Genomic DNA, 23,338 nt, shown 5'->3' on the forward strand with positions numbered 1-23,338 from the left:
TCCCAGCATGCAATTTGACTTACTTCTCCTTTAATGTATAAATCTGCTAAGGTTCAGATCATGTGTTGTTTTGTGTGATAATCTCTGAATTTTTCTACCACCCCTACCACAGTGTATTTTTGTTTTACTTATTTATTTAGTTTTTGCACTGTGGATATTTAATAAATTGTGACTATCTAAAGCAGTTGAACACTAATCTCATATTGTATGAAAATTTGCACAGAGTATTTTTTCTATTTAATAACATCAGAATTAGAGAAATAACTCATTATGGAAAGTGTTGCAGTTCATTAATTTAACTATTCTTTTTTATTCATTCATTTATTTACTGTCTTATGTTTAATAAACACCTGGTATATATCTGGAAGAACACTAGAGGACACATTTATAAAAGATGAGTAAGATATATCAATAGTTTGCCTTAGCTGAGCTAAGTGATTATAGTAGAATTTAATAAATACTTTGTGACATGGGAACAAAATGAAGAAGGAGCAGAGATGTGAGAAGCATTTCTTGCTATGAAGGATAAGGAAAGTATTTTGAAAAGAAGTAACGTTGAGGGAGATCTTCAAAGAGAACTAGGATTTGTTCATGTAGAGAATGAAGATGACCCTAAAGAGTACAGAGGCATAAAGACATAAGGTATAATCAGGAGAAAGCAAATTTCTCCAGTGGAATTGAACTATGGGATATAAAGTAGGGAAAGTATGGAGGACAGGACTGGAAAGTTGATTGGGACAATTTAGTAACCGATCATTATGCCATGCTAAGGAATTTGGATTTTATTTTATAAACCATGAATAGTCAGTATCTTAGTATATTTGGGCTGTTATAACAAAGTACCATAGTGTAAGTGGCTTACAAACAGTATAATTTTATTTCTCACAGTTCTGGAGGCTGGGAAGTCCAAGATCAAGGTGCCAACTGATTCAATGTCTGGTGAGAGCCAGCTTCCTGGTTCAAGATGCTTTCCTTATAACCTCATATGGTGGAAGGCGTGAGAGGGCAATCTGGGGCCTCTTTTATAAAGGCACTGATTCCATTCATAAGGACTCTGCCTCAGGACCTAATCACCTCCCCAGAGCCCCACTTCCAAGTACCATCAAATTCAGGATTAGGTTTCAACTCATGCATTTTGGTGGGACACAAGCATTGTCGATAGCATTCAATAAAGGTTTGACCACTATTATCGACTAAATTGTGTCCCCCCAATTCATATATTGAAGCCCTAACCTCCAACATGAATGTATTTGGAGATAGGACCTTTACAGGTAAGTAAGAGGTAATTAAGATTAAATGAAGCCATAAGAATGGGGCCTTAGTCCGATATAACGTGTGTCTCTATAAGAAGAGGAAGAGACATCAGGATGTGTGTGCACAGGGAAATGTCCATGTGAGCAATGATGAGAAGGTGGCCGTCTGCAAGCCAGGGAGGGAGCCTGCAAAACCAAACCTGTCAACGCCCAGATCTTGGGCATCCAGCCCAAGAATGAGAAAATTAATAACTGTTGTTTAAGCCACCCAGTCTGTGGTGTTTTGTTATAGCAGTCCTAGAAGATTAGGACAATCACTAAATTAATTCACAGGTTTATTCCCTCTCCTGTACTCTGTCTGGTCATCTTCCTGTCCCCTCCTCATTGTTACTTTCCTGTTTTCTTCTTTGGCTCACTTTTCTTCTTAGTCTCCTTAAATGCTCTGTTTTTAAATGTTGGTATTCTCCAGGTGTTTGTTGGTGGTGGTGTTGTGGCTTTAGCCTGTTTTCTTCTCGGTCTACGTGCTCTCCCTGTTCAATTTTACCCAATTCTGTGACTTAAATACTGCTCATACGCTGATGAATTCAAATGCATGTCTTAAATTCACACTTTCCTTCTGGGCTCCTGACTGATACAGACAGCTCCCCACTGCACATCTTCACGCCCATATGTCACACAGGTGGCTCAAACACAGCACATTCCAAAATGAATTATTATGTTCCATTCCCAATCTGTTTCTATTTGTGTGACCTAATTCAGAAAATATGATTGCCGTCTACCTGGTCACCTAAACGGGAATAATGAGAGTCATTCTGCACTCCTCCACTAGTCCACATTACTGTCCACAGGTCCAATTAATCACCGATATCCAAAGATGCTAGCTGTATGGCATTTCTACTGTTAGATTTTCCTGTCAATTCCGTGGGTACTGCTTTAGATCGGGCATGAACTGTTTCTTAGCTACACTGGCCTTTCTAATCAATGGGCATTTCATTCTATGAAAGCCAGTTATCTTCTAATATCTTATAATTTTGAGATAATAACTAGTAGAAGATCTCTGTGATTGGACCATTAAAATTGTTTAGTTTCTGATGTTTCATGTAATGTAGGGTTTCCTACACAAGACGGATAATCACTATGAAGTTGACATATATGCCTCCAGGGTTATTTCAGATTAAAAACTTTAGATTGCTTAGTGTGGTATTTAGTAGTTAAGGATCATTAAGATGGAAGAGCTTACTAGAGTAAGAAACATATTTTTCTCTGATGATGTGATCTTTGCCTTATAGTTTACATGTGTGACACACTGACATTTGAACAAAGCCTTTTTGGAACTCTTGCTGCACTATCTTCCTTAAGCAGAGCTGCAAGATAAACAGAACAACTAGTTAGTCAGAAATGAATCGACACATTCATTCACCTAAACCGCTTGGTCAGTCACCATTGCCCAGAATTTTTAACTTCTAGAATCTTCTAACTTTTTAGTTCATTCCTTTTTTCTACAAGATAGATTCAAACCTGCTTTATAGTTCCATTCATTTCTTTGTCCTGCTGTATTTTTGTTTTTCTAGGTCATAAATCCAGTAAAATTTCCAAACGTCTTGGCCTTCACAATTCATGAGTGGCGGTAGTTTAGATCTTTCAGCCTGAGATATAGTTGTGCGTCAACTGAATGTGAAAAGAAAACCATAAACTTTTGAACTAGAAGCCAAATGTACACAAATAAAAACTCTTATTTGTTCTGTAGTTTTATTTCTTACCAAGGAGTTTCTTATATCATTTTCATGAATTTTGTTACGCTTCAGCAACATACTGTGAACTATTCAGTTGGAAAAACATGGGGAAAAAAAGCTACTGAGAAAATGCAAATATCAGTAGGTGTCATTTTTTATTAATTATTTTTATTTATAGCTGACTTTTAATTTTTGTCATATTTTCCCATTAGATATGCATGCTTTTGTGTTGCTGTTGTTTTTATAGGTGAGAAAAATCAATGGATTAATTGGTTGGGAAAATCAATAAGGTAGTATAGATCGCTTGCCTGTGACGGAAAGAAAAGCTCCCTGATTCTGAAAGCTCAGCATTTCTGTTACCCATAAAGAAGAATTACTGGTATGCAAATGACAAAGAACCTACTTAGAACTGTTTGCCTCATGCTTGATGTTGCAGTGAAAACTGACAAAAAGAGGAGTGGGCATTTCCCCCCCGCACCACCTTACCCTTCCTCAACCGAATATAATTTAGAACTCAAGAGTAAGCCATGAGCAGGTCTGTGCCTCCAGTCTTGACATAATGAAACTGAACAGCCCCTCTGTCTCCCACTAAGAGTTAGCCAGTTGAAGAGAAAACACAAATAAAAACAAGTGACTTCTCAGATTTGGTGCTTGCTTTCAGGGCTGCCATAGCTTTAGGCTAGTGCAAGATGCCAGTGTTTCAGAAAAAGGTTACTTCTGAATAGATGGCTGGTTAGCACTGTCCAGTTACTGAAAGAAAATACAACTGTGCTGGGCAAAGAAACACTGCCCTTATATTTTTTCTCTCGATACATGTATTCCACACAAAAGAAATCATGGATTATGGGTAGTAAAATCCTTGAGAATGAAAAGAAAAAGGTAGAGCCATCATCCTTTAAGCAAGAAAGACCTAACGTTATCTCCAGTAAGTTCCTTTCTGCTCTCTCATGATATGTAACACACCACTGGATAAAGTACTATCAGCCCTCTGGATCTGTAGTTTCCATATTCCACATTTTCAAAAAAAAGATTTCCAGAAAGTTCTAAAATGCAAAACTTGAATTTGCTGTGCAACAATTTACATAGCATTTGCATTGTATTAGGTATTATAAGTAATATAGAGATGATTTAAAGTACACAGGAGGATGTGTGTAGTTTCTATGCCAACACGACACCATCTTGTATAAGAGACTGGAGCATCTGTGGATTCTGGTATGGCAGGTGGTGTTCCTGGAGCCAATCCCTCACGGATACAGTGAGATGACTGTATATTATATAGTTAAGATTTTTGGTCTTTGGATTGAGAAATGCTTGGTTGTAAGATCTTTATACTCTTTCTTAATAACTGTGCTTTCCTAAGCAAGTGAGCTAAGTTCTCTAAGCATCAAATTTCTCATATGTAAGGTGAGTAAAAATACCTGTTTAATCAGTTTGTTGTAAGGATTAAAGAAGATAATGTATATTAGTGCTTACTGAATATTCAGTAGAGGGCAATGATGAAGAAGGAAAGATGATGATGATCAATAAAACAGAATTTCCTTTAGAGTAAGTTTATAATTCCTTTTTATTAAATGGAACAAAGAAGTCCTGATAAGATGTATTTCCCTGCAAAATTAGATAGTCAGTAACTACATCTTAAAGTCTCACTGTTCTGATTTTCTTAGTATTGCAGCTAGATCTGGACTAGGGGTATTTAAAACAGATCTGTTTAAAACAGTATTATAAGAGTTACCATTTACTGGGTATACATTTTGCCCCATATTTTAGTATGTGACTTACAGGCAAGTTAAAAAACGGACTGAAATCACGTAACTTAGAAACAGCAAAGATGGTATTCACATCCATATCAAAACTCATGCTCTTAACCAATTTTGATAAAGTTCTCTCTAAGTTGCAGATTTCCCTTTAAGCTCCAGAGTTGCTAGTGCCAGAAATGTAGATGTATCTGGTATCTCAGGTGAGATTTGGTACGAAGTTGGTGGATAAAATTGGGCCAACTTTTTGGGAACCATAAACCACTCTGTGTTCCCAAGCTCTTATTTTCAGGATCAAATCAAACTATTCTTGTCAGTGAGTTCTGATTACTTTGCAATAGTCATTTGAGGACACCTTGGAAACCAGCTTCTCTGTGACTCAATATAATTTATCTGGTATGGACCCTCACAACTTCAGTTTGCCTTGAACCACTCATTGTCTGAGGCCCATTCAAAGAAAAAACACAATCTCAATGACTTTCTGGAATGCTGATATGAGTGATGGACCACCCTACATCAACTTGGGCTTTTAGGATGTATCCAACTCACATGCTGATTGGAGTGAAATCTTGTCCCTGTGCAACCTCGCATGTCTGCTCTCTTTTTAGCAGATAACACTACAAATTATACACTTGGTCCACTTGAAACCATTACCAACCATGAGTGGTGACGGCCCTTCTGTGAAAGCAAAGTCTTTCTGACTCTGCATATGCAAGCCATTTTTATGACTGGTAATCGAAGCTGAAATAGTTGTTAACTAATAGGTGTTAGTTGTTAACATCATATACATTCAGTTCTGGAAAAGGTAGAAAGTGTTATTGGGCCCTGGGTACTTCCCGAAACTCAGAATTCCTTTGTATGAAAAAACACCAGCAATCTCATACACGCCTCTTCTTCATACTGATGATTTGGTCAGCCTTGATCTTGTGTAAAAAGCTGCAATCTCTCTTGCACGGAAAAACAGATGAGAAGAAAAGCTGGCTTTTTACAAAGCAGAAGGAAAATGGCCTCCCAGGAATGGGCATGAGAGAATGAAACAGATCAAACATATCTTCTGCTTGTATATTATTAACATGACAGATGGAAGGTAAGATGGAACCTCTCTCTCAACGCAAAGATTAAGGAAGTGAAGTAAGGAACATATAGTTTGTGTAGAGTGGGTAAGTGTTACAGTTGGGCTTTCTTGCTTTCCTTGTGAGGAAAGAGGGACATGGCTATGGGGAAGGATATATAAATGTGTTCAGTGTATATATAACATGTATATGTGGACTATCATAACATATCATATACGTATATAATGTATTTATGTGTATGGATGTGCACATATATGAACACACACACACAAAAGACTAGATGACTGGTTACATACCTGCTTTCCTAGTTTGATCGCATGACTTTTGATGGAGTTTTTTCCAACTGGTACGTAAATAATAATTTGGCATAGACCAGAATAAAAAAAGACACCCAATTCTGAGAATCTTGGTCCTCAAATTTGAAAATCTGTTTACACATTGAGGTCAGTTAGAGGTAGGATAGAAAAGTTACTGATGCTGGAAAGTCGGGTAGAAGAGTTTTACTGATTTGATGAAAAAATCATCTGAGTACTTACTATATTCAACACTTACATTAAACCCTGTCAAGTAGAAATGTGCCACTAAAAGACATTACTTCTCTTGTAATTTGCCCTGAAATATCTGACAGAAAATGAAAAACCATTATGGCTACCTGGTAGCAAGTCCAATTACAAATGACTCCAGAGCCCTCTGTTCTGTGACCTGACTCTAAATCGTCCTTTAGGATTGCCATCCGGTCTGCTGGCCCTCGGCTTTCTGCCTACTCCTGGGTAATTGGGGGATGGAAGGCACTTATCTGTCTTGTTTATGGCACTGGGCTCATTTGATAACAGTTGCTCCACAAGCGCACAAGAAGGAGAGTATATTTGCTGGAGCTCTAAATTCACTCACTGGAGTTATTAGATCCTGGGTATTGCAGTTGGACAAACAGACATTGGGCAAAGGGGGTAAGGCTAACAGGACTTCTTTTTTTCTTAAAAAGAAAAAAAAAAGCAATAAAACAAAGCTCTGCGGTCACCCTCTTTTCCTGACTTCTGTTATCTTATTCATGAAAAGTATAAACTAAAGAAGAAAGAAATAAGAGAATAGCACTGAGGACTTAACAATACTCTTAGCAGAGGGAGACTCTCAACATTAGCAGTAGATTTCAGACTCTTTTTTTTTTTTTTTTTTTCGGTACGCGGGCCTCTCACTGTTGTGGCCTCTCCCGTTGCGGAGCACAGGCTCCGGACGCGCGGGCTCAGCGGCCATGGCTCACGGGCCCAGCCGCTCCGCGGCATGTGGGATCTTCCCGGACCGGGGCACGAACCCGTGTCCCCTGCATCGGCAGGCGGACTCTCAACCACGGCGCCACCAGGGAAGCCCGATTTCAGACTCTTAATCCAGCTATCCTTCAAGGATTCTCCTGCTACCATCTGAGGTTCTTTTTTCTTGCTGTCCTGTCGCTGCACCTAGAAATGCTCACTACTTTCTTGCTCTGACAGGGTGGTAGGGAGTCAAGGCTTATTTTGCAATGGAATCCTGCCTAGGACCCATTTCATGTTGGCCTGGTGAACTGCAGCTTTGTGAATATTCACTGCAGGTGCCCGGCCAAGGGAGCCGATTTTCACAGACTGAGCGGGCAGTAAAGGAGTCCATTTAGATGTAAGAATCGAACGTAAGGGTTTTAGGTTTCTATACATTTTTTATGAATTATAAAAAGTAAACACAAAACCACATCTACAAATAATCAGAGACCTCTAAAACCATGTTTAGAGTTGAAGAGAAGAATTTTCACCTCCGCAAGCATCAAGGAAGAGTTTTGCTACAGTACCATCGTAGTCATAAAAGCAAGGATTTTACATCTTTTATTAGCGCTTCTGATTTAGGAAGCTGGAAAGCACTTTGACCCATACGTGAAAATGAAAATACCGAAGCCAAAACCGCTTTCTTTTTGGCAATAAATCTTTGTCTACTTCTGAGGGTTGTCTCATTTACCTTTTTGGCATCTTAGTAGAAAGCCTTTTTCTTCCAAACTGAAGCAAATACCTTTACATGTGTCTTTGCAAGAATGCTTTGTTTCTTAAGCAAAAAAGAGGAGTAGTATTCGGTGAATCCATAGGCATGTTGCTTCAATGACTTAAAATTCTTTGAAGAATTCAAATCACTGCTTTCCAGTCAACATAGTATTAAAGCGTCAGGATACTAATAATACGAGTAATAAGTGGAAACCATTTAACCTTGATGAATCCTTTCCAATTTAATATTACAAAATCCCCGATGTTTTCAAGCACTGCTGACATGGGCATTCCGAGTTTCCTTTTACCTCTGAAGCTTTGTAATGTGGAGGCCCTTGCCCCAAGCCCCAGACAGAGCCGGGGTTGAAATGATTTGAGTCCTTACCCTTGGTCTTACCTTTCTCTTCACTTGACAGCACGTCACCCAGCAAAGGAGCAAATCAATAATAATGAAAGCTTCCTCTTTCTCCCTGGAGTGTTAAAGAGAACAAGTTCACAGAGCAGTACCTATAGCAGTGCTGGCTGGTCCTTGACCAAGACCTAGCCATTTTGGTGTGGAATTGGCGGAGAGAATGAAAAGGGCAGTAAATCATGACAGTGGCAGAGAGTACAGCCTGGTGGGCTAAACACAGGCCATCTGAGTTCTGACACTGACAGGCTGTGTGACTGTGGGCTAATTCCATAACCCCTCTGTGCTTTCTCTTGGCCACAAGCAAAATGGGACCTGGAAGCATAACCATCCTGCTTTCCACAGTTGTGGTATTAAATCTGTCTTTGCCAACTACTTTCAAAACCCAGGTGCCGGTGGTGGTCTTTTCTCCGTTGATCTTCATTTTAAATCAAGTTGGCATTTCAACAATCTTTATTAGAGGGTTTATTAACGTCTAACTTGTTCTGATAAAGTATGATGGGTTCGGAAACAATAACAAGTGTAAATGAGACCAATATGGAGAGTGCAAAAGTGAATTAAAATTCACTTTTAATGAAATTTACTTTCACTTTTAAATGCTAAAAGGAATTTTAAGTTTTTTTTGTCTAGGATAGTAGCTGTTTAGATGAAGTGTCAGCCTAGCACAAATTTCCCTAAATGAAGCCTGTACATACTCTTTCAGGAACTGCAATACACCGATTCCAATATTTCCATTAGTCACCTCAGGGTCTGTTGCTTATGTTAAATTAGTCCTGGACTCTGGTGCTCTGTCCTTAGCGTCCACTGGTGAAAGGACCGCTGAAACGTCCTCCCGGCTGTTGCCACGTTCGTCTCTTTGTGGCAACCTAATCAGGATACTCTCTCCCAGTGTTTCCTGAGGTTGAAATGATCCCAGAGCTAAAATTCTTTCAAAGGTTCCGAAATGTGTCTATTTTACCCACAGAATCCATGTGGAATAAATCCCTCATTCTGTACCTCAAATCCTTCACTTTGTTGGGACTTGGAAAACATGTCCTACATCGGGGTGGAGGCAGGGTCTGAAATCTTCTGTGCTTTTCTCCCTGTTCAGTGATTTTTGCGCGAAATTCCTCCATTTTTTCCCCATGCAAAATGGAAACTTAAATAAAATTTAAAAACAAAGTATTAATAACTCAGCTTATAATAGTTGATGGGATGCTGTAAGAGGACTGGAAAGGGATGAAGTTGAAGGATTGTGGGAGTCAATATCCAACAGCAAAGAAGGGGCCTTACAGGTGTTGCCTAAAAATACATGGTGCTCACATACATAGAACAGTCTGTACGGATTCCCACCACTACCGAGCTATAGCAGAGGGCGGTGGGACCACTCCTTTGCTTTGGGGACAAGTGTACACACCCCCTCAGATTTCACAGGAACACCTTATGATTTCTTAAGCTCTTCAAGACTTCCTGAGATATTGATTTTGGTATCATTTAGACTACGTAAGAATGTCATGGTTGTCAAATGAGCAGCAGCGAGAGAGAGTCCTGCAAGATTGAGATGGAAAACTGTAGCATTGGAACCAAGCAGGACCCTGAGGGGCCTTCTCGGGGACAGACATCCCAGGTCCCCTGCCTCTTCTTTGCAGGAAAGCTTTAGCCTCCTAGGTCTTCCCTGAGTTCCGAAGAGCAAATTTAATCAGAGAAGTGAGAAAATTCAGAAACATTGGGAAAAAAGTAAGACAAAATAATAATAGTTTAGCCATAAAACAAGGTCAAAGAACTTTAGTTCCTCCTGAAGGGCTGTAGATAATATCCTGAACCATATCCTTAGGCTGTTTTGTGGATACTGAAACCCCTACCAGGTGGAGGAAGTTAACTGCATGCTGACCACCGGCAGGTAGACCCCAGATAGGTTGGAACCAGAAGGTTAATGACTGAGATTCCTGAAACACCACCCTGTTATCTCACCACCAACCAGAGAATTGAGCACAAGCCGATCACACACTGCATGACCCTCTCTCTAACACTGACTGTAAAACCCCTTCCCTGAAAACCATCAGGGAGTTGGGGGGCTTTTGAGCATGAGCTGCCTGCTCTCCTTGCTGGGCCCTGCAATAAACGCTATGCTTTCCTTCACCACAGCCCAGTGTCAGTAGATCCGCTTTGCTACGTGTCGGGTGAGCAGACCCAAAGTTGGTTTGACAACAGCATTTGTGGTCAGAACTGATGAAGTCATGTCTCAGGACAAAGATAATTTGACATCTGACCTTTTATACATCTGCTATTGAATGTTGGTGGCTAAGGTCTCAGAGCTGTGCACATACAAGGATATTTTAGTTATGTGGAGGGAGGGAGCAAAGTGATTGTAGGTCTACTTCAGGCATGAGTGAGCCAGATGGGAAAGAGGAAATGTGGCACTTTAGTACTTTGAGGACTAACCATGCTCAGTGCATCATGGTTTCCAGGACTAAAATGCTCAGAAGGATTCTGAGGCTCTGCTGCTTGACCACAAGATCAGTCCTAAAATATTGTCTCCTTTCTTCCTGTGAAAGAAACCTTAAAATATGATTTTCTGAATGGCTTTCTTCAAGAAATTTTTGTGTGTGTAACTCTATTTAGACCTGTCTCAGTCATATCTTTTAAGATTTCCTTTTCAGTTACTATTGCCTCTAAATCCTCATTCTAGTTTTCTCATTTTTGTGAAGTCCTTTTCCCACAGCCCTCCGTCCGCATTGTCACTGTTTCTGCAATTGTTTGTTACTTGCCCGAGCTGGCCGTGAAGTTAAACCTGCTGGGGAGTGGGCACTGTGGACCTAAAAAGTTGGAGCTGTCAGCTGGTGTGGATTCTGGGACGATTCCAGCAGCCTGTCTGCTCATTTTCAAAAGAAAACACATTATCAGCAGAGTTGAAGCTGGTCTCCTTAGAAAAATAAGCAAATCTCTGAAGTCTCTTATAAAACTCACAGATCTGGTCAGAGTAAGTTTGATGTTGCTGACAGATCGTCAGTTAGAGGGTGCACGTGTGAAGACAAATGTGGGAAGTGATTGGAGTGTGGCTTTTCGTAGGGGTGACAATGGCTCTCACCGGATTGGGAGACAAACTCAGCTTTGGCTGAAACGCAGTAGAGCTAGATTTTATTAATTTACTAAACCTCACCACCTCCTCCCTTTAGCCTTTGTCTGTGGATTCCAGAGAGGCGCCATGGTGAAATCAGTTAATACCGCATCTTGTCCTTACTTAAGACTCTGCTATTGTTTGTCCTTATGGCTTGTATTAGTTCTGTTATAGCAACAGGGCATGATTTAGCCTTTGCTACTGAGGAATTAATCAGGTTCATGTCTACTGTAGAGTAGATGGCTTTGATTCACTAAGGCATGGCTCTAAGGGCTTATTGGTGATTATTTCAAATGTTTTCTTTTTTTATACTTAATCAGAATGACAAACTCTTTTTGTCCCATCTACACTGGAGCATTACTAGGGTGGCGCGCATCAACTCATTGGAAAGAGCATCCTATGGAGGCAGGCTGACTTGTGCTATGCTGCCTAGAAACTGTGTGACTTGGGCAATTTAGTTATTTTCTTTGAGTTTCACCATCAGTAAAGTGGGGATAATAGTATCTAATTGCCATGTATTGTTATTAGAGAGGTCAAACAAAACAACACAGAAAAACGTCTTTAGTCCTTGGCACGTAATTAGTACTTCGTGGTTGTTACTCTATGTAAGGACCGCCAACGCGACCACCGCAACAAAAACACACACTACTAACAATTATTGAGAATCTGGGCACCAGAATTCAGTGATGAAAGACACTGCATTTAAGAGTTCAGGAATTTACAGCTTTGTAGCACAGGTTTATCTTGAACCATTTTCACAGGTTAAATTACTAGAAGTACCACTGGGATTTCCTCGTAATTCCTGTGTAACACAATCCAGAGGCATGGGCCTCTGCATTTAATCTTAAGGCCATATATAGAGGCATCCGTAAAAATATTCTGCCGAAAAGTTTTCACCTCTAGCAAATGAGACTATCTTTAGAAAGAAATCACTTTATAGATGTTTTGCCCGAGTTTTCACAAAATATTAGTTTCAAAATGACTGTATTCTTACTTTCTGAAACAGTAATTGAGGCACAGAGTTTTAAAATTGTGTCAGGAAGACAGATTTCAGGCTTTGAAATCTCCAAATCTTCTGCTATCCATTTTTACTCACTGCTTACCTTCTTTTTGTTTCTTTCCACTGAAGAGATGAATGTGTCAAACAATATACAAGACGATGTACAGTTACTCATCAGTGATTTAAAATATAAAAGCTGACTTTTGGTATCCATCAAAGGCTTACGGTTTCAACAGGCTTGTATCTTTACAGGTTTTTAAAGAATATAAGAGAAAACTGAATATTTGCAGGTACACTTTTCTACTATAGTGATAACATTTGTTAGAAGAAAATAAATGCAATGCGTAGGTTAAAAGTTGAGAAATGTAATTGAATTATATTCTTGCTTTGATCATTTTTCATGAATGAATTTAATTTAGTAAAACATTTTTCTTTGAGACAGGCAAAATTAAATTTATCCAGGACAGAAAAGTATTAAGGAGGCCTACATAATTACTTAACTTTATATTGGTGGTTATGAAAGCAATTTTAGGACACGTATGTATATAGTCAATAAGTTGCATTATTAGGACCACCTTAACTTGAATGTATGTGAAGTGTTTATGCAATATTTCTGGGGTATGATATATTTTTATAACTTCCATCAATATCACCAAAAAGGCAAAAGAAGACAAGATATTCTAGTTGTTCTGCAAGGTTTAATTAAACCCACCACACAGGTAATTGAATATATAAATATTTCATTGAGTGATAAACTTCACACAAGGAACTCTTCTAAGACTTGGTCATATTGCACTCGGTGACACTGCAGGTTCATCAGAGAGCTGATCTATGTGAATGACTGTGTCTTTAAGAAAGAACAATGAGTTTAAAATAGAAATGAAAGTGACGTGAAAGATGGCTTGGAGCTTGAATTTGACTCATTCTTGAACTGCTTCTGATTTATACCTATTTCTTTTTCAGAGTGTAATTGTAATTTTTAGCATCTCTGCATTTAAAAGTGCCAGAAAAAAAATATCAGTATGCTATTGGAGATGCAAATGTCTTTATACGGAAAAAATCTTGGCATCATTGAATTACAACCTAATTTTCAGGACTTTCACCTCCATATCTGGATATGTGATGTTTCCAGATAGATAACTGATAAATACAAAGACATCTTTATTTTTTCTGAACCTAGATCTACATCCTAGAACTATCATTCACATGCCTAATGAACTTGATAAAGAATCTTCTTTATATCACAGAACAAAAACCATTAGACTTACCCTACTTTAATAATTCCTTTCTGTACTACCTTTTACTGCATCTTAACACCCAAATCTTGAGTCAGTGATGGTCATAATCTGGAAACCCTTCATACTGTATAATCTTCAGAAATTGGTTTAGCTCCTTTCGATGCTGCAACACATATATCTGCCAGATGGCTTTGTAGGGGAAACAGAGCCAAGGAAAGTGAGGGCTGAAAAGAAGAGACACCTGTTCCCAGCTGCAGAAGGTACTGGGAACTGCAGACTTCCATTCAGCCTGCTCTGGTTTTATTAAATGTGGATGGGGTCACTTTGTGTCTGCCATTCATCCTCTTCCTGTGCCTACGCTTGCACTTTAATGTCATATAAGGCTTTGCGTTAAAGTTTCCACATGTAATTCAACAGGTAGTATGGAAGCACTAATCTTATTTCCAAACTGATGACATTTGGAATTCCTTCCAATAGTAGCTAAAGCAATAGTCTGCAACCGTCATTGTTTGGTAGGTTTGCCTTGTAGGCTGCCTGATGTCTGTTGAAAACTCATCTGCTTTCAGACAATATATTAATATTTTGTAGCCTTTTGCATCTTGGTTCAAAGCCAAGGATAGAAAGGCAAAAGATATAAGAAGCAGGAATCATACAAATTCTAACCTGGTTTCCACAAGGTCTTGGGGGCCTCGGCTCTAAGCATCAACAGGGGGATATAAATATAGAGCATCCTTGGGAAAACTCACTCTACAATCAAGCCTTGGTTACTAGTCTAAAAATAGTACCCACATCTTAGAATTAATGAGTGTTAAAAAGACAATGAATTTAAAGAACGTAACTAGTTTCAGGTATATACGAATTAGTAAATGTTAGTTATTGTTATAAATATAGTTCGATCATTCAGGAAATTAAGTTCCAAGCTTCTCGGCTCTAGTAGAACATGAGTTAAAAGACCTCCCCTCCTCCCACTGACCCCCATCCCAGAGGCCCATTTCCAGCAGTCAGTCTGTCTTGTATTTCTTTTAGATTTGCAAGCTGGAATTCGTTTTGCACTTAGAATGCTTGACGAACTGGGAAATATTAATAAAGCAGCATCTTATTCACTTACTCAACATCAAAATGTAACAGACTGATTAAACAGAAAGAAGACATGAATAAAATGACAGAATACACATGAAATTTTAATCACTACAGGTTCACCTAAGACATGTAGCCGACATGCTGTAAAGGAATTATACTTAGGTCATGGAGGTGGCAGTGTTGTTTAAGAAGCTGGTTGAATTCATCCAAGGTAGTGGAAAGGTAGTGGCAGGATTAGGCATGAAGAATACAAACGTCTTTCTGATTTTTAACACAACCACTTAGACTTTTTGAGTCCCAAACAAAGCCGGATGGTGCTTTTGGTGTCAGTGTATTTGGAATAAAATTGTGTATGAAATTCAAAGAAATCTTACTGGGGTCGAATCCTCTGTACCCCATAAAATTTAACTGAAGAAAAGTCCCCAGAAAGTCTGGAAGGAAAGAGACACCTGAAACAGTCCCTATCTGTCAGAGACAAGCAGTAAGATGAATTTCAAGGGACAAAATGTTTATTACAGAATGCTAGGCTATCGATTAGTGCGAAACTATACATTTTTTTACCGTGTCATTTAATTGATTCCTTCAGAGAAACTGCCATGTTTGTCAGAATGAGGCATAAAGCTATTTTAACTGCCTACCTAAAAGTGTTCAAATTCCTTAGCATAAAATTGAATGGAATCCACAATCTGAACCCAACTTGCCTTACAGCCCACTGCTCTTCTACAATTTCAATACCGCATTTACCCAACGGAGTATCCACTCTCCTCAAACAGTGGGGGAGGGTGAGGGAGAGCAGGGTCATGCTAGAAAAATCCACCCTTTTTTTTTTTTGCGGTACGCGGGCCTCTCACTGTTGTGGCCTCTCCCGTTGCGGAGCACAGGCTCTGGACGCGCAGGCTCAGCGGCCATGGCTCACGGGCCCAGCCGCTCCGCGGCATGTGGGATCTTCCCGGACCGGGGCACGAACCCGTGTCCCCTGCATCGGCAGGCGGACTCTCAACCACTGCGCCACCAGGGAAGCCCCACCCCTGTTTTTTTTAATGATCAAAGTGTATGTCGCATTCAAGGCTGAACGCAAATATCTCATTCCAAAATCTTTTCTGCTCTCATCGTTTTATCTTCCAGGAAAAGAGTAAATAGTCTCTCCTTTCAAGCTTCTGACAGTTTATATCTATCATTTGGAGCTTATTACTTTTGCAAACTAAAGAATGTTAGTCACCATCTGGCTCTACAAGGATTAGGTCATCAACCACTGCAGTTGCTGACCTTTAACACCCCCTGAAAGGAGTTCAGAGCAGAGATCAGTAATAAGGCCCTCTGTTCTCTGGGAAAACTGGCAGAACAGGCCTTCAGATGTTAGATATTTTGGGGAGAAGAGTTTATGAACCCAATTTCTTGCATCTTCTCATACCCAGAAGAGCACTAAAATCATTAACAGAGACATCTGTTCCTCGTGACTAGCAGCAAACTTCTACTGAGATGTGTGCTTAATTGCATGTATCCCCTTCACCAAGATCATATATAATATGTACTGACTTCCCCTCCTACCTCTTGGGAGCAGTTTGTCAGAGCTCTCTAAAATGCTGTCTCTGAGGCTCTAGTCCTCCTTTTGCCCCAAATAAAACTGAACTCACAGCTCTCACATTGTGCATTTTTTTTCTGTAGACAGTTTTCATCTTTTATAATAAAGATTAATGTATATCCTTCTAATCTCTAAAATAATATGTGGAAGAACAAAGAACCTTGTCTTTTGATTATTGTATAACACCATAGGCTACTAAAAGTCATCTATTCGTATATTCATTTAATAGTTCACTTATTTGCTCTAAAAATGCTTTATGTATCATGAATATTTGGAGACACACAGAGACAGAGACAGAGAGGTCTTGTTCTAAAGAGCTAATGCTCTAGGAATAGACTATACACGTTACCAAGTAATGATGCTTTAAGTGCAATGATATTTGAGAAAGGAAATGATTCAGCATGATAGGAGCAAAGGATATTCATGAGAGACAGTAACAGAAAGCGGAAGGGTTATGACGTGGTTGTGAAGCCTTTGTATACTGTGCAATATTTTATCCTAAAGTTAATGGGCATTTGCTAAAGAGTTTTAAGGTCCAAAGTCATACTCTCTAATTATGTGAAGGGTGGTTCTTAGGAATTTGACCATTGAAGTAGTGAGTCCAGTTTAAATGTAGTTGAGGTTAAAAACAAACAAAAACAAATAATAAATAATAAAGCTCAACCTCAGACAGTAGCAAAGGTGATAAAAAGGAGAGAATAGATTTGGGAGCTAATTTTTATAAATGTCTGATAATGTTCGGTCATTCATTTGTTATGCTAAGGATGGTGCTGAAAGAATTAAGGATGGCTCCAAAGTTCCAGGCTCAGGCAACTACGTGGTGATATTAATGGAGAAGAAACACGTGGCAGGAGGGGTAGGTTTGGGAAGAAAAAGAATGAGTTAGTTTTAAACCAGACGAGGTGTGTGTGTTTGTGTGTGTGTGTAATGGAGTTTGAAAGTCACTGGAATTAAACAGGTCAAACAACCGTAGGATTAGAATCTGTGGCGGCACAGAATCTGCCACCCCAAATATGTCTCTGTGGCATATTAATTATTTTAAGCTAGTTATGTTCTAAGAAACAGAAGACTTGGGAAAAACTCTGAAAACCAAGTAGGAGTTACACTTTTGTAAGAAACATTTACATTTACAAGGGAAATCTCCATTTGTAAAGGTATCTCCCTTGATGGACCAGGAAGAGGCAGGTGACCAAACCTGTAGAAACTCCTTTCAGCGGGGGAGGCAATGATGGAAAGCTGTGTAACAACCATACCCTTGTTTACTGTGCTTTTCCTGGTCGCCTCCCATAACTGGCTCTCCCCTCCCCCCATCAAAATCCTCTTTTGTCTTTAGCTGAGGATGGTATTTAAGGTGAGGGCTTTGGCCATTTTTGCGAGTTACTCAGTTCTCCTGGGTCTCTCCCATGTACACATGGTGTTAAACTTTGACTTCCTCCCGTTAATCTGTCTCATGTCAACTGAATTCTTAGATCATCCAGAAGAACTTAGAAGGGTAGAGGGAAATTTCTCCCTCCTTGACAGATCCTAAGTGACTGATTCACAGGAATGTTTCAGTTGACTGGTAAGGTAGGAGGTGTTGGGTAAGTGGAAAGGACTATTAGCCAATGGCAAAAATTCTTTGGAGAAAGTGTGTAAATTACCAAAGGCAAATCCATGAAAGCAACATGGAAGAATTTCTGAAAGGACTGATCCCTCAAATATACGAGTCATGAAATCTACCATAGTAGCATAAATTACTATCATAACCATTGCTTGGTTAAGAATTGGGTCCCAATATTTCTATTGTGAAAAAATGCAATTGCATTACCTCGGAGGGAAAATGCACCACCAAGTACCACGTTAGCATCAATGATGGACCTTGATTAAAAAAAAAAAAAAAAAGCCAGAGGAGAAAAAAAAGGAAACTAACATTCACTGAGCACCTGTTACATTATGTCACTTAAACTGCACGGTCAACTTTGTGGTTTTACTGTTTTTTAGAGATGGAAAGGTATATTCCAAGTGGCTAAAGGACTTGCCCTATGTCATACAAAAGTGACTCAGCTCCTAAAAGAATTCTCTTTCTGTCACAACAGCATGATAGTAGTAAGAATGATCACAGTGTTGAAAAACACCATTTTCCAGGTACTGTGTACCAAGTATGGTGCGATGTGCCTTATACACCATGTCTTATCTAGTCCTCATAACATTCGTAAGCAGTAGGTACCATCCTGGTTTAAATGCAAGAAAACTGAAGCCCAGAGGGTTTGAATAAGCTGACCGTTATCATACAGCTAATGAAAGTGGTGAAAAGATTCAAACCTGGATGGGACTGGCTTCCTAGCCCAAGTCTTTAACCATTATCCACACTGTTTCCGGGCCCTGTGATTCCTAGATAAAGACCAAGAATGGAACAAGCTGATTTTTTTAAACCTCGTGATTCAATGTTTTGGCAGCATCTTTTATTGTTTAAACATACAGTTAAGCAATCCGGTATTTTAACAATTGAATCCTTGCCAATGTCAGCTCTCATTACATCCTACTGCCCTTCACTCAAGAAAATTCACATCATATCCAAATAGGATATAATATCTTATAAAAGGACCTTGTGCTTCACCTGGCAGCTCATCTGAAGCTCATTAGGAATGTCTATTTTAATCAGTGTCTATCTTGTTGCACCAGGGAAGAACCATCTTAACTATTTTTTGACTACTCAGAGAAGGTATAGTTGATTTGCAGTTGCATTTAGCATTGCCATTATGCTCTCCCATTGGAATGACTAATATTTATTCAAAACCAAAGAGTTAAGTGTGCTGCAAAAGCAACACTGGGCCGTGACTTTCCCAGTCAGCAAAAAAATGTAGCTGAGGCAAGTTGTTATATTGGAATGAAACACAAGAATATGAGAGAATGTGGAATGCTGACATTTATAGACCAAATCATGTTAATTATTTGCCAATCAGCCCAAAGTGAACTATATTTAAAGATAGAATGGCTCATTAGACAGTCAATTAATTCCAAATAGATGGAGTCAGACATCATTTGTTCTTTTCTTTCAAGATGGTTAAGAAATAACATAAGCATTTTCATCTCCTAGTGGCCACTAGGATATTAATGGACTATGTTTAAGAGATTATCATACTTAGTAGCATCCTGGATTTAGAATCAAGAATCAGAAGATTAACAAAAACTAAAGGTAGATAGGAAACCCTGGAATGAACTGAACAGTCATGGAACAATCTCCTTGCATTCAGAATGGAAGTATTATACACATCATTTTCAAGCTGTAATGCTTCTCTTTCAACGTGTTCATGCAAAATGTTTCACCTCTGTTGCCAAGGAGTGAGAAAACCACTTAGTGTTTTAAAACCTTAAAAATTAAAGTTTTGCTTAAATGATAAAAGCTGTACTCTCATTATAAGTTCTGCTCTTTTTACAAATTATACTTTGGTTCCGTTTAAGTTGGGTTATTTTAGTGGATTCCAAGGAATTTTAAGTGATGCCAGAGGTGCTTGATAAACTCATAATTAATCCTATGCAGAGTATGGTGGGCTGCATTTAACTGGTATTCATATTTACCACTTAATAATGTTTTCAATTCATAGATCATTGCTCTTCCAATGGTATCAGTGATAGAACTTCATTATTCTGCACTGCACAGACAGTGATTTTCTTATGTTATGAAGGGAGAGACAACACCTGTCAATTTAAATGCATTATGCATGGTGAATAATAAAGTTTAGACAAATTGAGATTGAAATCAAGAACTATTGAATGAAGAGTCCACCTACAGGGCCGGAAAGACTTAATTGGGAGTAAAAATTGCAATGCTATTTAATTGGTCATTAGCTGCACTCGTTTCCTATTGCTGCCGTAACAAACGACCACTAACTGAGCAGTTTGAACAACACCCATTTATTATCTCAGTCTCCACAGGTCAGAATTTGGGCACAGCCTCACTCAGCTGTCTCTTGGCTTGGTCTCGCAAGGCCAGAATCAAGATTTCAGCCAGGCAGCATTCTTTTCTGGAGGCTCTAAAGAAGAATCCTGTCCCAGGTTCATTCAGGTTATCAAGAGAATTCAGTTCCTTGTGATTGTAGGACTGAGGTTCCCTTGCAGCTGTCAGTGGTGTTTGTTCTCAGTTTGTAGCGGTTTCCTGCGCTCCTTACCTCATGGTCCCCTTCATCTTCAAAGCCAGCGATGACGAACCAAGTCCTTCTCACACTTTATCTCTCTGACTCCCTCTGTCCACTTCCTCTCCTGCGGCATTTGTCTGGCTTGACCCTTCTGCCTTCCCGTTATGCTCCTAAAGGCACAAGTGATTATACTGAGCCCACCCAGGTTAATTTCTCTATTTTTATACTTAGCTGATTAGTAACCTCAATTCCATCTGCAAATTTTCTTCACAGCAGCATCTAAATTAGTTTTGACTGAGTAGCCAGGTGACTGGAGTCTTGGAGGGGACACCTTTTGAATGCTACCTAAGAAAACAGCTTATTCGGGGTATTAGGCAACAGAGGGAAGAATACAAGGAACTCTTTGAAAAGAATCCAATTTTCAGAGAAAAAGAGTTTTATCTTTTCTATAACTGTGGGGACTGAAGAAAAAACAAAGCACCTGAAGAATTTAAAATATGTCTCTTCCCCTCTTCCCACCATCCGTCCCACACAAAAATTGATCACACACTTGGTAATATACAAAATTTTTACTATACTTGGCTAACATTTCCATACCTCGTTAAAGAAACAGGTCATTTTGAAGCATTACACATTTAATTATGTGATTCGATCAGCTTAAGATGGTAAGTTAAATTGTTCTCCAAACATTAAAACTTTAAACTGTGCACTGCTCTATATAAAATGTAACTAAATATATATTTAAAAAATTCTGTCGACAGAAAATAAAAAGTAGAAAAAGGGAAAGAAAAAATCAAGGAGCAGATGCCTATCGTGACATTTAGTGGTGATACAGCATCTCCAGTGCGCTTTGACCGCTCCACAAAATATCACCTTTTTGTTAGACGTAGTGTCTGCACCAGTAGACCAGCAGCCGGTTAATGTTTCCACGGCTTGATGATGCCCTATTTGTGTAGCTCCTTGGGTTTTTTTTTTTTCCATTTAGGAAAAAAAGTCTGTTTTAGGTATATTCCATAGGATGGAACAGTGCTTGTTTCCTAAAGGGGTTCTTTCTATAAGTTGTTACTGATTTTGTCTACTTTACAGAATTCTCGTGGCCGACATTCCGCTCTTCTCTTACGTGTCGCTTTTGGCAGAGACTGTCACTTTCTTTCCCGTGGCTGTTTTTGATCTTGGCTACTATCTCTGTTCCCTCATGCATCTGCTTTTCACTGTTATGTTTCTTCTCTGCCCAACAACACTCTCGTCACCTGTTTGTTCCCATTGTAGCAGCCATCTCTTCTTCCCTCCAAAGTTCTTGAGAATAAAGGTTACCCTTAACTGTCCATTGTACTTGTTCACTCAGTTCGCAGTGCAGTGCCTAAAATATGGCCCCTCTTCAAGAATGCCAAAGTCATTTAAGTGCCAAATATGCTGTATATTTTTCCATCCTATCTTCCTGGGTCAGTGTGTTACATTGTGGATTTGCCTTCCATCTTAAATGTTGGTATTTCCTCAGATTCTCTCTTGCTATTTCTTACTTCTATTCTCACTTCCCACACTTCTTCTCCCCCAGAGGACAGCATGGATTCTTAGGGTTTTGGTGTCCATGTATGGCAATCCCTCCCAAAAAGGAATCTCCATGCCGAGACATCTCTCCTCAAGGTCCACACTGACATGTCTGTTTCTCTGCAGAACGACCCTGCTGTCACAGGTTGTATTCTCCAGAAGCAGATGCAGAGAACTGAATTAGGCATGTAAAGTTATCATTAAGCCTCAACACCTATGAGAGGAGGGGATGGGAGGAAGGCTTGGGCAGAGAGAAATGTTGGACCACGGTGCAGGCTGACGAAATCTCAGCCGACCCAATGGGATGCTGCAGAGCAATTACTGCCCATCAGAGGAGATCTGCAATGGCTCAGAATAAGCAGGTTCTTAGACTCGCAATTTGCTCAGTTGCTAGATGTGAGCCGCATCGGGAAGACTGTGATTCTGGCTGTCCGAGGCCGACCGTGAAGCAGCTAATGGCTGCAGGCTGTCTGCCGAAAGCATTCTCTGCAGCTGGGGAGCTAGTTTCTCCTTGAGGGAGGATCTGGGTAGCACATCACCATGTCACAATGTGAATGTTTCCTAATTAAGTCAACTTCACATTTTCCTGATGTCATCTGAGGTCTTCACTGCCCCTTGGTTGGAATTAATTAGACTCTCTCCAGTGAATTTATTAATTCAACTAAAATTTATCCAATACCTAACAAATGCCAAACCCTGTTCTAGACACTGGGGATTCATTAGTTCACAAAACAAAGTCTTTCCTCATGGAGCTTACATTTTAAACAAGTCATGAATATACAGCGTTTTGGGAGCTGTAACCTCCTTCCCATTTCCGTATTTCCACGGGTGAGCTTAAGCCCGTGTGACTTTCCTGGCCTCTCTCCACAGTGGAGATTCGCTCTTTCCCTTGCCCTGCAGCAGAGCACTGTGCAGCAGCCATTGGGACAGGTAAGCTCCACAAAACATCCAAACCAGCTGCCTGCTGGGGTGGTGAGCAGAGGACCCACTATTGGCTTCATCAGCACTAAAGTTGATGTCTTGAAATTGATCCTCTTTTTCCTTGCCTTAATTTTCCATCTGATCTAAAGGATAAGGATTGGGTATTACATTTTGAACTCCCTATATGTCAAGTGGAGAAGAGTGCCGGGAAGAATAATAAGAACAGGTTAAAAGGACAGAAGTTGAGGGGGATATGTGGTGGCTATTTTGTATCCGGTTATAAGGAGATAGATCGCTGAAAGATGACATTCTGAGCAAAAGCCTTCTTGGAGTGACACAGATTCACTGGCCTGTGGAGGCCGACACTCCAGTCCTCAGGTGTGAGTCTATCTTCCCCAGGTTCCTCTGTCTTTGATCTTGACTTCCACAGGGCTGGCTGGCTTTCACACTCAGCCGCTTCTCCAGATTCACAAGAACAAAGGTCTCACCACGCGTTGATCAGTGGAGTTTTTATTGGGGATGGGGAGGTGTTCACAGA

The 23,338-nt window shown here is 39.7% G+C and overlaps 1 long non-coding RNA gene across 1 annotated transcript; it reads left to right on the forward strand.

Annotated features, from left to right (window-relative positions):
- Positions 1-859: 859 nt before the first annotated feature.
- LOC113626110 (uncharacterized) lies at positions 860-19,896 on the forward strand. Its single transcript, XR_003435044.1, has 3 exons — positions 860-957; positions 13,937-13,943; positions 19,886-19,896. It is a non-coding gene; the product is annotated as an uncharacterized LOC113626110 (long non-coding RNA).
- The last annotated feature ends 3,442 nt before the right edge of the window (positions 19,897-23,338 follow it).

This window comes from Aethalodelphis obliquidens, unplaced genomic scaffold, assembly GCF_003676395.1.
Source record: "Aethalodelphis obliquidens isolate GAN/ISIS:26980383/991018 unplaced genomic scaffold, ASM367639v1 scaffold17, whole genome shotgun sequence".
In the NCBI taxonomy this organism is placed as follows: Eukaryota; Metazoa; Chordata; class Mammalia; order Artiodactyla; family Delphinidae; genus Aethalodelphis; species Aethalodelphis obliquidens.